Genomic DNA, 13,825 nt, shown 5'->3' with positions numbered 1-13,825 from the left:
TAAGAGAGATTTTATCTTGTAAATATCTTGTACATAAAGTGAAACTTAATACAAAGAGCAAGAAAAGGGGCATATCATACACACACAACAAAATACTAGTTAAGCCATTTCTTTAAGTATATAAAGAAACTCTCAAAATGGACAAGAACCTTCTTAGAAACTTAAAAGGACAAAAATTGAAGAAGGAGGATCTCATCGACGAACACAGGGTTTTGTCGATGAGCATAGTGCAAACTTCATCGACGAACACAGGGTTCTCGTCAACGAAAAGACACCGAGGAGCATCTGAATTCAGAACCACAACTCGTCGACGAACACAGGGCGTCATCGACGAATTAAATGAAGGCCTCATTGACGAACACAGGTTCTCGTTGACAAAAATATACCGAGGGGCATCTGAATTTAGAACCAGAAACTTGTCGACGAACATAGGTCTTCATCGACGAAATTGCTGAAGAGCTCGTCGACGAACACAGGGCTTCGTCGACGAAAGTCGAGTAGCAGCGAACATTAAATGCTGCAAACATCTATTTTTGAATCTTATCTTACATTCATAAATGCCCAACGGCCCTCCAGTGTTGCCCTCATCCATTCAATGTATAAATAGGAGTAAATGGCATTTTACTAAACACCTTGAGAAATCATATTGAAAGAAGAACATTCATTGGTATTGTCATCTCTAGGGTTTACTCACAAACTCACTTCCCCACTTCTTGCTACTCTTAGTATTGCATTCACTCTATTGACAGAGGATCTTAAGTAAGGAGTTTATTGGTTTAACTACCTCAAGGGAGTATTCAAGCTTACACTTAATCTTCATTTACCTTTTTGTAAACAAAGGCTCTTTGTGGGCTGTTTTTGGGTGTCTCTAAGTGAGCACCTTGTTGAAGCTCTTTGTGAGCTGGTGTGTATTGGCTTCTTTGCCCGAAGGAGGATTTTAGTGGATTTTGGGAATCCTTGAGTTGGTCTCAAGGCGTGGACGTAGGCAGGGTGCCAAACCATGTAAATATCAATGTATTAAGCTTTTCTTTATCATTCATATTGTTATTGTGATTTGCTACATTTTCTTTTACTCAACAATTTTATGCACTTGCTCTTGGTAAGATTTTTATGTTTGTAGAAAGTAATCTCATCACCAAAGAAAGTCTATTCACCCCCCCCCTCTAGACATACTACCAGGCCAACAAGTGGTATCAGAGCGCCAGTCGCTGAAATTCGGAGTAACATCCAGGCGAAAAGATCAACATGGCAGATATGTTTGCCCAAGGTCAATTCGTGGACCGCCCTCCCAAGTTTTGTGGGATTAACTACCCAGCATGGAAGGATCGAATGTCCATTTTCATCCAGGCCTACAACTATCGTATGTGGAATGTCATCACTGAAGGAGACTGCACCTTCAAAAACGAAGATGGCGATGACATACCCATTGGGAAACTTCCTGAGGCAGATGCAAGGTTGGCACAGCTCAACTTTAAAACTAAGAATTTCCCTATATTGTGCCATAAGTGATGAAGAATACAACCGGATATGTGGTTGCAACACGGCCAAGGAAATGTGGGAAAAACTTCAGGTAGCATATGAAGGAACTAGTCGGGTAAAAAGATTTAAAATTTATATGCTTGTAAAAGAATATGAAATGTTCAAAATGGAAGAAAGTGAAACAATCACAGCTATGTTCACACGATTCACACACATCACTAATGGACTAAAAGCTCTCGGTAGAGAGTACTCTATGGAAGATAATGTGCAGAAAGTTCTTCATTCTCTACCGACATCTTGGCACGCAAAGTCCACAGCAATTGAAGAAGCTAAGGACCTCTCAAAGGTCACACTTGATGAACTAATTGGATCCCTCATGACCTACGAAATCAAGAAGAAAAATGCTGCTACTGAAGCTGAAGCACCCAAGAAAGCTATCGGAATTGCTCTAAAAGCTGGAAAGCAAAAAGAGAACATAGAAGAAGAGGAGAATGATGATGATGACGAAGTTGCCTTACTGACTAGAAGATTCAGAAACTTTCTAATGAACAAACGAAATGGCAAAACAAAGTAGAAAGGAGAATCGAGCATCAAATGCTACAATTGCAAAAAAGATTAGGCACCGCATGGCCAATTGCCCTCTCTTCAAAAAAAAAAACAACAATCAACAAGGAGACAAGAAGAGATTCAAAGCAATGAACGCAACTGAATGGGATGAACTAGATGGAACCTCAACCGACGAAGAAGTCGAAGAAGAAATCGCTCATTTCTGCCTCATGGTGGACGAACAAAGTGAGGTAAGCTCCGATGATGAATATCTCCCTTCATATGAGGAACTAGAAGAAAACTCTATGTTGAACTAAGAGCATCTAAAAGGAAAATCAAACTTTTAGAAGAAAACTACTCAAAATACAAACAAAAACAGATTTGCTCGTGTGATACTTTGAAAGCTAAAAATGCATCTTCTAATTTTGAAAAAGAAGAGCTTTCTAAAGAATGCTCAAAATACAAAGAGTCCTCTCAAAAAGAAATTGAAAGCTTGAAAAGTCAAGTAATTGAACTTCTTCAAGAAAACTCTTCATTGAAAAAGAAAGTGGAGGATCAAAGCAATACCATATATAAATTTACAAATGGAAAGGAAAATTTCAATAGATTGCTTGGAGCCCAAAGATTTGGAATTTTCAAAGAAGGTTTAGGATACGGCCTATCATCTTCCGAGTCAATAGGATTTGCAAACCTCTATACCAAAAGGAGCTCTGTTTCCAAGAAAAGTTTTGCACCTAAACTAAATCCTTCACACACAAATAAAGTCTATTTATATTGTGAGAAAAAGGGACATGTACGATTTACTTGCCCCTTCAGGGGAAATAGAGGAAACAATATGAACTACAAATGGGTGATTAAAAACACTAACCCAATAGGACCCAAGAAAATATGGGTACCAAAACAAGTTACTTGATGTTATGTGTAGGTGTGCTTAAAGAGCAACTCCATAAAGAACAAATGGTTTCTCGACAGTGGATGCTCAAGACACATGATGGGGGACGCAAACAAATTCCTTTCCCTCTCATACAAAAAGGAAGGGCTAGTCACTTTTGGAGACAACGCCAAAGGAAGAATCATAGGTAAAGGTAAAATAGGTAATTCTTCCCTAGCTATTGAAAATGTTGCTTTAGTTGACACTCTCAAACATAATCTGCTAAGTGTTAGTCAACTTTGTGATAAAAGGTTAAATATCATTTTTCAATCCACAAAGTGCTTAATAAATTATTTAAATGGAAATACAATTCTCATAGGAAAACGTGAGTCCAACATATATACAATTGAATTTGAAGAAATCACAAGTTGTAACATTAAATGCTTAGCTGTCACAAATGAAAATTGTTGGCTATGACATAGGAGACTAGGTCATGCAAGCATGGATCTTCCTCATAATCTTTCATCCAAGGATCTAGTAAACGGTCTACCAAAAGACAACTATATGAAAGACAAAATATGTGATGCATTTCAATATGGAAAACAAGTTAAGTCCTCCTTCAAAACTAAGAAAGTAATCTCTACATCAAGACCCATAGAGTTAATTTATCTTGATCTATTTGGACCTAATGACATTGCTAGCATTAGTGGAAAACTGTATGCATTTGTTATTGTTGATGACTTTTCCAGATTTGCATGGGTAATTTTTCTTGCTAATAAAAGTGATACATGTAATGCATTTATTCATTTTTGTGGAAAAATCCAAAATGAGAAGGGGATGTCAATTGTACATATTAGAAGCGATAAAGTAAGAGAGTTTAGAAATAAGAACTTGAAGACTTTTGCAACGAAAATGGATATTCACATAACTTCTCTGCACCAAAAACCCTACAACAAAACGGAGTAGTTGAAAGAAAAAATCGAACACTCCAAGAAATGGCTAGAACAATGCTCAACGAACATAATTTACCAAAATACTTCTGGGCAGAAGCCGTTAGCACAACATGCTATGTTAGTAACCGAGTCACTATTAGATCCAAAATAGGAAAATCCCCATATGAAATATGGAAGGGCAGAAAACCTAACATATCACATTTTAAGGTTTTTGGATGCAAGTGCTTCATATTAAACGATAGAGATCATTTAGCTAAATTTGATTCAAAGTCCAATGAAGGGATCTCCATAGGATACGCAATGAACAGTAAAGCATATAGGGTATTCTACAAGAGGATTCAAACCGTTCAAGAGTCAACCCATGTCGTTTTCGATGAAACAAATCCTTACACATCTAAAACCCCTGTTGAGCTAAATGAAGAAAACCAAGTCACTACCTTTAGAATTGAAAGAGAATTAGAACAACTCAAGATAAATAATGATCAAGACACAAATTATCAAGATACAAATGTAGATCATCTAGGATCTTCTCCTCGAGAACCTAACCAACCAGAGGAGAAAGAAGATCATGAATTACCCAAAGCATGGAAGTTGGTAAAAAATCATCCAACTGATCTCATCATAGGAAGACCCTCTCAAGGAGTCAGCACCCGATCTCACCTTAGAAGCGGATGCAATCATATTGCCTTTATATCTCACCTAGAACCAAAAAGCTTTGAAGAAGCTGAAAATGATGCAGATTGGATAAATGCCATGCAAGAAGAATTAGATCAATTCAAAAGAAACAAAGTATGGCACTTAGTTCCTAACCCAAAAATACCACAATAATTGGCACTAAATGGGTATTTAGGAACAAGAAAGATGAAGACGGAAACATTGTCAGAAATAAAGTTAGACTTGTAGCCCAAGGATATAACCAACAAGAAGGTATTGACTACGATGAAACTTATGCTCCTGTAGCTAGACTAGAGGCTATCAGAATGCTCCTTGCCTTTGCTTGTTACAAAAACTTCAAATTGTTTCAAATGGATGTTAAAATTGCATTTTTAAATGGATACATAAATGAAGAAGTCTTTGTCAAACAACCTCTTGGTTTTGAGAACCACTCTCATCCCGATCACGTGTATAAACTCTTAAAAGCTCTTTACAGACTTAAGCAAGCACCAAGAGCGTGGTATGAACGGTTAAGCAAATTTCTTCTTGAAAATGGGTTCACAAGAGGAAAATTCGATACCACTCTTTTCTTAAAACATAAAGAGAATGATATGCTAGTTATACAAATCTATGTAGATGATATTATTTTCGGGGACACAAATGAAACCTTATGTCAAGACTTTGCTCAAACTATGCAAGACACATTTGAGATGAGCATGATGGGTGAGCTAACCATTTTCCTAGGATTACAAATCAAGCAATTGAAGCACGGAGCTTTATAAATCAGGCCAAATACGTTAAGGACATGTTGAAAAAATTTAATCTTGAAATGGGAAAATCTAAGGCAACTCCTATAAGTATCACAACTAAGCTTGAAGTTGATGAAAAAGGGAAAAACATTGACTAAAAACTCTACAATGGCATGATAGGTAGCTTACTATATCTCACCTCCAGTAGACTCGACATAATGTTCAGCGTTTGTCTTTGTGTTAGATTTCAATCTTGTCCTAAAGAATCTCATCTTCTTGCAGTTAAACGAATCTTCAGATACTTAGCAGGCACTCCTGACTTAGGACTCTTCTTTCCCAAAAATGCTCCCTTCAACCTCACATGCTACTCTAACGCTAACTATGGTGGTTGTAAAACTGATAGAAAAAGCACTAGTCGAACATGTCACTTCCTTGGACACTCCCTCCAGCCCCCCTGATCTTCCCTCTCGGCCGACCCTTTCTCCTCGTCCCTTCATGGCTCCTTGCCCTAAACGCAGGCACCTTCAAACTGAAGCTGGATAGGGATCCTCTTGCCCTGCCTCCGACCCCCCTGCCCCTACCTCCAATTCCAGCTTCATCTCCTCTGAAGCCGCCCACCGCTACCAAACTGACATTGTCAAACGACATGTCGTATATGGCAAAATAGTACCCTTTGAGTTTTTACAGCTTCATTTCCCTGCTCTTCTCACTAAGATTCAAGCTCTTGGACGAGACACTCTCTTCAATCTCAATGACCTGGTTTATGACGATCTTGTTTGCGAATTCTATGCAAATTTTGTCCCTTCTTATCGTGGCAGTGCCGCTTACTCTACCGTTCGGGGCACTGTCATTCAGCTGCCCGACGCTACATTCACCACGGTACTGGGTTGCAATTCTTATCCTCTTTGTGGCTTCCCCAAGTCCTTCTGGCCGACCCGCTTCGATTGGTTAGACTCCTACACGGCACTCAAGCTTATTACCGGTAACCCTCGTATCTCCGCACTCGCTCGCCTAAAATCCAAGGACCTTACTATGGAATTTCGGGTCCTCCATAACATCATCACATATAACATATGTCCTCGAACTGGTGGCTGAGATTGGGTTACCCTCGGCGACATCTTTTGCATGTATTGTCTGTGGGTTGGCCGGGGTATATATATCCCCTCCATCATCGTTTAGAACATAAAGGAAGACCTCAAGCGGCAATGTGGCTGTCTCCTATATGGTCGTCTCCTCACCACCTTCTTCGATCATTTTGACCTTATTCGTGCCGGCCTTTCTTGTATTCGTCCTATGCCAGAAGATATTTATACTGAGGCGACTCTTCGTCGCATGCACTTCGAGAAGGATGAAGACACTAACACATGGGTCAAAGCCCACGAGCAGGGCCCTATTCCTGTCGATGAGGTTGAGGCTGACCTCACAGTCGAAGACGAAGCCGACGCCGAAGAAGGCGAGCACGAGGACCCCGTCTATGGTCATATACTAACACATCTAGACGAGCTTCAGCATACTATGATGCAGTCAGAGCGTCGCCACCGCCATCGGTTTGACTCTATTGATGCGTCTTTCAATCGGTTCGAAAGCGCTAACCGTGCTCGTTTCGACACTCTCGATGCCTCTTTTGCTACTCTGTTTGATAGGCTAGGTCGCCCTCCCTAGTAGCTTACTGCCTAGGCTAACCCCCCAATTTTGATTATGGCAAAGGGGGAGAAGTAGTTTTTGATTCAATGTTCAGATGTATGTGGAAGTAATTAGAAAACAACTCTACTTTATGCTATTAGATTTAATCATTCGTTGTAAGCACGGCATATAATTAGTAATGGAACTATCATTGCATCCTTTTTAGTGTAAATGCTTTATCTGTGTATTTGATTGATTGATATACTAAACTGTCATGGTTTATACAGGATTAAATGGAAACTATCGAATTTATAAATGACATGCTGCCAAACTTTAAATAAAATACTCTTTCATAAAATGCAAACATTAAGGGGTAGGATTTTATTTAAACTACAAACCATTCTATTTAGTAAGGGGAAGCATTTATATTTTTAAGAGACACTAATGGATTGCCATCATCAAAAAGGGGGAGAATGTTAGACCAAATAGTTAAAGGTCTTTCATTCCTACTATGTTTTAATGTTATCAACCTATTAGCTGCTCTCAAGGTCACTAACGTTTCTCTAAGATATGTTTCAGGTATACAGAATGGCATTTGAACCAACAAGCAGTCAAAACAACTTATGTCATGACCAGAAGCACAAGTCTCTTAAAGCATTCATGAACAATACAAAAAATGTACAAAAGTCATTTGAAAAATAAGTGTGTAAAATAAGAGAGATTTTATCTTGTAAATATCTTGTACTTAAAGTGAAACTCAATACAAAGAGCAAGAAAAAGGGCATATCACACACGCACAACAAAATACTAGTTAAGCCATTTTTTTAAGTATATAAAGAAACTCTCAAAATGGACAAGAACCTTCTTAGAAACTTAAAAGGACAAAAATTGAAGAAGGAGGATCTCGTCGATGAACACAGGGTTCTCGTCGATGAAAAGTTACCGAGGGGCATCTGAATTCAGAACCACAACTCGTCGAAGAACACAAGGCGTCGTCGACGAATTAAATGAAGGCCTCGTCGACGAACACAGGTTCTCGTCGACGAAAATATACTGATAGGCATCTGAATTCAGAACCAGCAACTCGTCGACGAACACAGGTCTTCATCAACTAAATTGCTGAAGAGCTCGTCAACAAACACAGGGCTTCGTTAATGAACGTCGGGCAGCAGCGAACATTAAATGTTACGAACGACTATTTTTGAATCTTGTCTTCCATTTATAAATGCCCAATGGCTCTTCAGCATTGCCCTCGTCCATTCAATGTATAAATAGGAATAAATGGCATTTTACTAAACACCTTGAGAAATCATATTGAAATAAGAACATTCATTGGTATTGTCATCTCTAGGGTTTACTGACAAACTCACTTCCCCTCTTCTTGCTACTTTTAGTATTGCATTCACTCTATTGACAGAGGGTCTTGAATAAGGAGTTTATTGGTTTAACTACCTCAAGGGAGTATTCAAGCTTACACTTAATCTTCATTTACCTTTTTGTAAACAAAGGCTCTTTGTGGGCTGTTTTTGGGTGTCTCTAAGTGAGCACCTTGTTGAAGCTCTTTGTGAGCTGGTGTGTATTGGCTTCTTTGCCCGAAGGAGGATTTTAGTGGATTTTGGGAATCCTTGAGTTGGTCTCAAGGCGTGGACGTAAGCGAGGTGCCGAACCACATGAATATCAATGTGTTAAGCTTTTCTTCTCTCTTATCTCATTCATATTGTTATTGTGATTTGCTACATTTCCTTTTACTCAACAATTTTATGCACTTGCTCTTGGTAAGATTTTTGTGTTTGTAGAAAGTAATCTCATCACCGAAGAAGGTCTATTCAGCCCCCCTCTAGACATACTACCAGGCCAACACAGATGACAGAGCTTTGCAGTTTCATTCCAGATTTTGTGCTCCTACTAATGTGGATATTAGGAGGACCATTCTAGAGGAGGCTCACAGATCTCTGTATATAGTTCATCCAGGTAGTACGAAGATGTACAAAGATCTGCGAGAGTCGTACTGGTGGACTGGTATGAAGAGAGAGATTGCCGATTATGTAACCCAGTGTATGACGTGCCAATAGGTAAAATCTGAGCACCAAAGGCTGGCAGGGCAGTTGCAGCCATTATTTATCCCAGAGTGGAAGTGGGATCATACATCTATGGACTTCGTGTCAGAACTGCCGATGGCGTTACATGGTTAGAATGCTATCTGGGTGATTATTGACCGTTTGACTAAGACCGCCCACTTTTTACCTATTAAGATCAGCTACTCCCTTAACCGTTTGGCAGAGATTTACATTCAAGAGATAGTTCATTCTTATGGGGTGCCAATATCGATTGTATCAGATCAAGACCCGCGTTTTACATCACGTTTTTGGAGGAGCTTGCAGGAAGCACTAGGTTCTCAGTTGTCATTGAGCACGGCATTCCATCCTCAATCAGATAGGCATACTGAGAGGACAACACAGACATTAGAGGATATGCTCCGAGCATGCGTATTGGATTTTGGGGGTAGTTGGACTCAGTTCATGCCATTGGTAGAACTTGCGTATAACAACAGTTATCAGACCAGCATTGGCCTGACACCATTTGAGGCTCTATATAGTAGGAGATGTCATTCTCCTTTGTTTCTGGATAAGATGGGTGAGCGGAAAATTATGGGGCCAGAGCTTGTTCAGCAAGCGTGTGATAAGGTTCGGCTTCCAAGAGACAGGATTAGTGCAGCTCAGAGCTGACAGAAAAGTTATGCTGATAATCACCGCAGGAATCTGGAATTTGATGTGGGTAATTATGTGTTTTTGAAGATAGCTCCATTGAAAAGGGTTATGCAATTTGGGAAGAAGGGTAAACTTAGTCCTAGGTTTATTGGTCCATTTTAGATTCTAGATAAAGTGGGACCGGTAGCCTACAGGCTAACTTTGCCACCTGTATTGTCTAGGATCCACGACGTATTCCATGTTACTATGTTGAGAAAATACATCCCAGATCCTTCTCATATCATCAGTTATGATGAATTAGAGCTCAGTGATTCACTGGTGCATAAGAAGGTACGAGTACGGATTCGCAATAAGAAAGTGCAAAAGTTACGTAATAAGGATATTCCTCAGGTAAACGTTTTGTGGAGGAATCATACAGTTGAAGAGGCTTATTAGGAATCCAAGGAGCAGATAAAGTAGAAGTACCCCCAACTATTTCAAGAAACTTAAGTAGTTAGGTAATATTTCTTTTGCAGGTACATGTAATGGTTTAATTAGTGTAGCATTTTAGTTTTGGGAGAATTTTTCTTTTGTATATGTAATCTCCCAGGACTTGGAATGTAACCACGATATTCCTCCGCCTTAACTGAGGGTAAGTAATAAAATAAGTAGACCCTTTTCCTGTTAAGGGATGATGAGTTAAGTGAACAGTAAATATCGAGAATGAAATTTTATAAGGAAAGGAGAATGTAATGACCCGAAGAATAATGGTATTTGAATAATGAAAAGAAAGGGAATTGGAAACGAAAACATAAGGAAGCAGTCGATGACGTTGCATTTTGGATGGGATAATCCCAAGGAATTTTCCAGGCCTTGTCGACGAACAAAGGGGTTTCGTCGACGAGGATTCTTCAAGATCTCGTTGACGAAGTTTCGTCTTGTCGATGAGAAGATACTGAGAGAGCATTTTTGGAAGCCTGAAATTCATTGATGAGGGTTGAAGTTCGTCGATGAACTTTCTACAGGACTCGTTGACGAGGTGACGTGGCTCATCGACGAATCCCACAGTATAAATAGAGTTCAACGTGATTTTTCACTTCATTTTCCTACGCAGTAACTCTCTCTCTCTCTCTCTCTCTCATCCTTCGGTTTCTCCTCCTTCTCTCTAAGTTTTTGGGCCAAATCTCCGCCGATTCGACGATCTAAAGCTACCACGACACTCTTGGGAAAGTTCTCTGCAAATCTGCCGGAGCGGATCGTCGGTGGGACTGAGGTGGAAACCATCCCAAATCTAGAGTAAGACTTTCTACTCAGTATTTGGATTTTGATAGTTGTAGAAAGCGTAGTACACGTAGAAATACTGAACTTTAGTTTTAGAAAATTCTATTTTCAAGGTATTGAGTAGGGAACCCTGCGGGTGCAGCACAGATTTTCTCAGGGGCTTTTCAGGAATCAAGTAAAAGGATAAACTAAGCTAGTATTTTATGAAATAATATGTACAATATTATAGCATTTGATTTCAAGGAAATAAATATATGTATATATGATTTATATTTGGGAGAATACTATTGAAAATGGTGGTATGTTAAATATACGAAAAATATGTTTAGTGTGGCATGAGTAGAAATTGTTATGAAACACTGTATTCTGGAAATGTGTTAATGATATGGATTTTATAAAGGAAAACAAGCGTACGGGCCAAGATTTTGGTATATTTGCCGGTGTATGGGCCAAGCTATATGTATGTTTTGCCGGCGTACGGGCCTAACTATATATATAATTTGCCGGCTTACAGGCCAAGCTATGGATATGATTTGCCAGTGTACGGGCTGAGCTATGTATATGATTTTCTGGCGTACAAGCCAAGCTATGGATGTGATTTGCTAGCATATGGGCTGAGCCATGGATATGATTTGCCGGCGTAAAGGCCGAGCTATGGTAAAATATGAAATACCGGCATACGAGCCGATGATTTTCATGATATATGTAAATATGCAAAATGATATAATTGATTTGAAAATTAATGATATAAAATATCCATGTATCACAATTTCAGTATATGTTATATGATATCAGAACCTGGTTGGCTTGGTCTAGGCTAGCACTTGCACAGTACCGTTGCTATGTGTCCATGGTCATCATGATCTTGATATTTGTGTTAACGCCGCTGTACAGAGTGGTGTGAGATTGGATGGTCGATGTGGTTTTTAAGAAGTGTTTGAGCGCCCCTGTTGTACAGACTAGGTCTGGCAGACCCATCAGACTTACAGACTGTACTTTTAACTTGGTAGTGGTCGGCCAACTATTGTCAGGTCCTGCCTTCAGGCCACACAACCCAGTCATGTGAGGATAATACATGACAACAATCAACTAACCTACCAGGATTGTTTTCATATTATTATTATTTATATGAGATGAATTATGCTATGGAAATCATTATGTTCTGCCATGTTTGATTATACATGTTTTCCCAAAAATGATGTATATATAGTTTTACTAATTATGTTTATGATTATATGTATATCACTGAAATGCTCATGTTGCCACACACTAGTGTTAGTTTATTTCCCTTACTGAGAGGTGTCTCACCTCGAATTTTATAAAAATTTCAGGAGCCCCTGATAGGGGAGCAGGTAAAGCCCCGCTAATTTAGTCCGGTTGATCTACCCTTCTAGAAGGGTAAGTGTTTTGATGGGGCCGAATGTATTTTATGGAAAATGTCCCTAGATCTTGTTTTGGGATATGTATACTGAAATACAGTGAATATAGTGACTTTGGTATTGTGTTGGATGATTTTGTATTTATGATATTATGATTACGTGTTTCCTGCTATTTAAGCTTCCGCATTGTGTTTCTGATGTATCCCTGGTACCCACGGGTTCAAGTGGATCATGATCTGCTGAGTTTGTGATATGAATTTTATTATATTATAAAAAAAATATGGAAATTAAGCAGGTCGTCACAGTATATCTAACATCAATTTATTTTTTGCAGGATTTTTCTTATTTTATATTTATTCATTTTTTATATATATATATATATATATATATATATATATATATATATAACGTCAATTTATTTTTATTGCAAGATTTTTCTTCTTTTTGTAATAATATTTATTCAGGTTTTATATATATACATCTGACGTCAATTAGTTTTTTGTTGCAGGGTTTTTCTTCTTTCTATAATAATATTTATTCAGGTTTTAATTTTTATGGTATTTAGTACGCATACTAAATAATGAATACTATTAAGATACAATATTTAATAACAGATGTTAAGTAATACTCATGGTTGTATTTATTTAGGGGGTTTGTTACTATGACGTTTGTTTAATGTTTAATGTTTATATGTTTAGGGTTATATAATAGTTTTGGTGACCATTTTAGAAGTAACAGGTTCATTATTTGCTTATCCTTTCCTGGGTTTTCATATTTTAATCTAAAATTTGATTTGTTTAATTGCTTATGTATGCGTGTATTGTATATCTTTAATGGTGTGTCAATATTAAGATGAATAAAATACGTATATTGTTATTACTATTAATATTATTATTAGTATTCCTATTTATTTATTATTATCATTATAATTAGTCGGATCCATAGTTATCGAAAAATCACCTGTTTATACAAACACGTCAACTAAGCAGTGGAAACCATGATATACTTAAACTTATACACAATATCAGAGTTTTACTTTTTCTATATATACACATATACATCCCGAAAAGGACAACAAATCCTAGAGTCAAACCCAAAAATTCATCCTGATCCTGATTCGACTACTTACCCTACAACTGGGGTGGTACCACCGAACTCCTCTATCTCGGAGCTCACTCCACACGTCTCTTAAGGTTTCCTGAAATTTTTGTAATGTTGGGGTGAGAAACCTCTCAATAAGGGAAACAGACTAATATCAGTGTGTGACAACATGAGTATTATTGTGTTATAAACATATATTGTACATGATAAACTATATCTGATAAGTAAGAAAACTCTGTGCATAGTTGAACTTGCATTTGACAAATATGGTAAAATTGTTCTGTATAAAATCTGAGTAAAACATAATACAACATAACATACTAAGTTTCTGTATGCATACGAATCATCTATTATATCTGTGTATTACTGAAATTATACCCTAAATGGATATCTAGAGTATGTCATGTATTACCCCCACAGGACTGGGTTGTGCAGCTCGTAGGCAGGACCTAGCAATGGCTGGCCTACCATGCTAAGACAAAATTGATAAATATGTAAGTAC

The sequence above is a fragment of the Malania oleifera genome, chromosome 8, assembly GCF_029873635.1.
Source record: "Malania oleifera isolate guangnan ecotype guangnan chromosome 8, ASM2987363v1, whole genome shotgun sequence".
Taxonomy (NCBI): Eukaryota; Viridiplantae; Streptophyta; class Magnoliopsida; order Santalales; family Ximeniaceae; genus Malania; species Malania oleifera.
Note: the sequence above shows the minus strand (reverse complement) of the source record.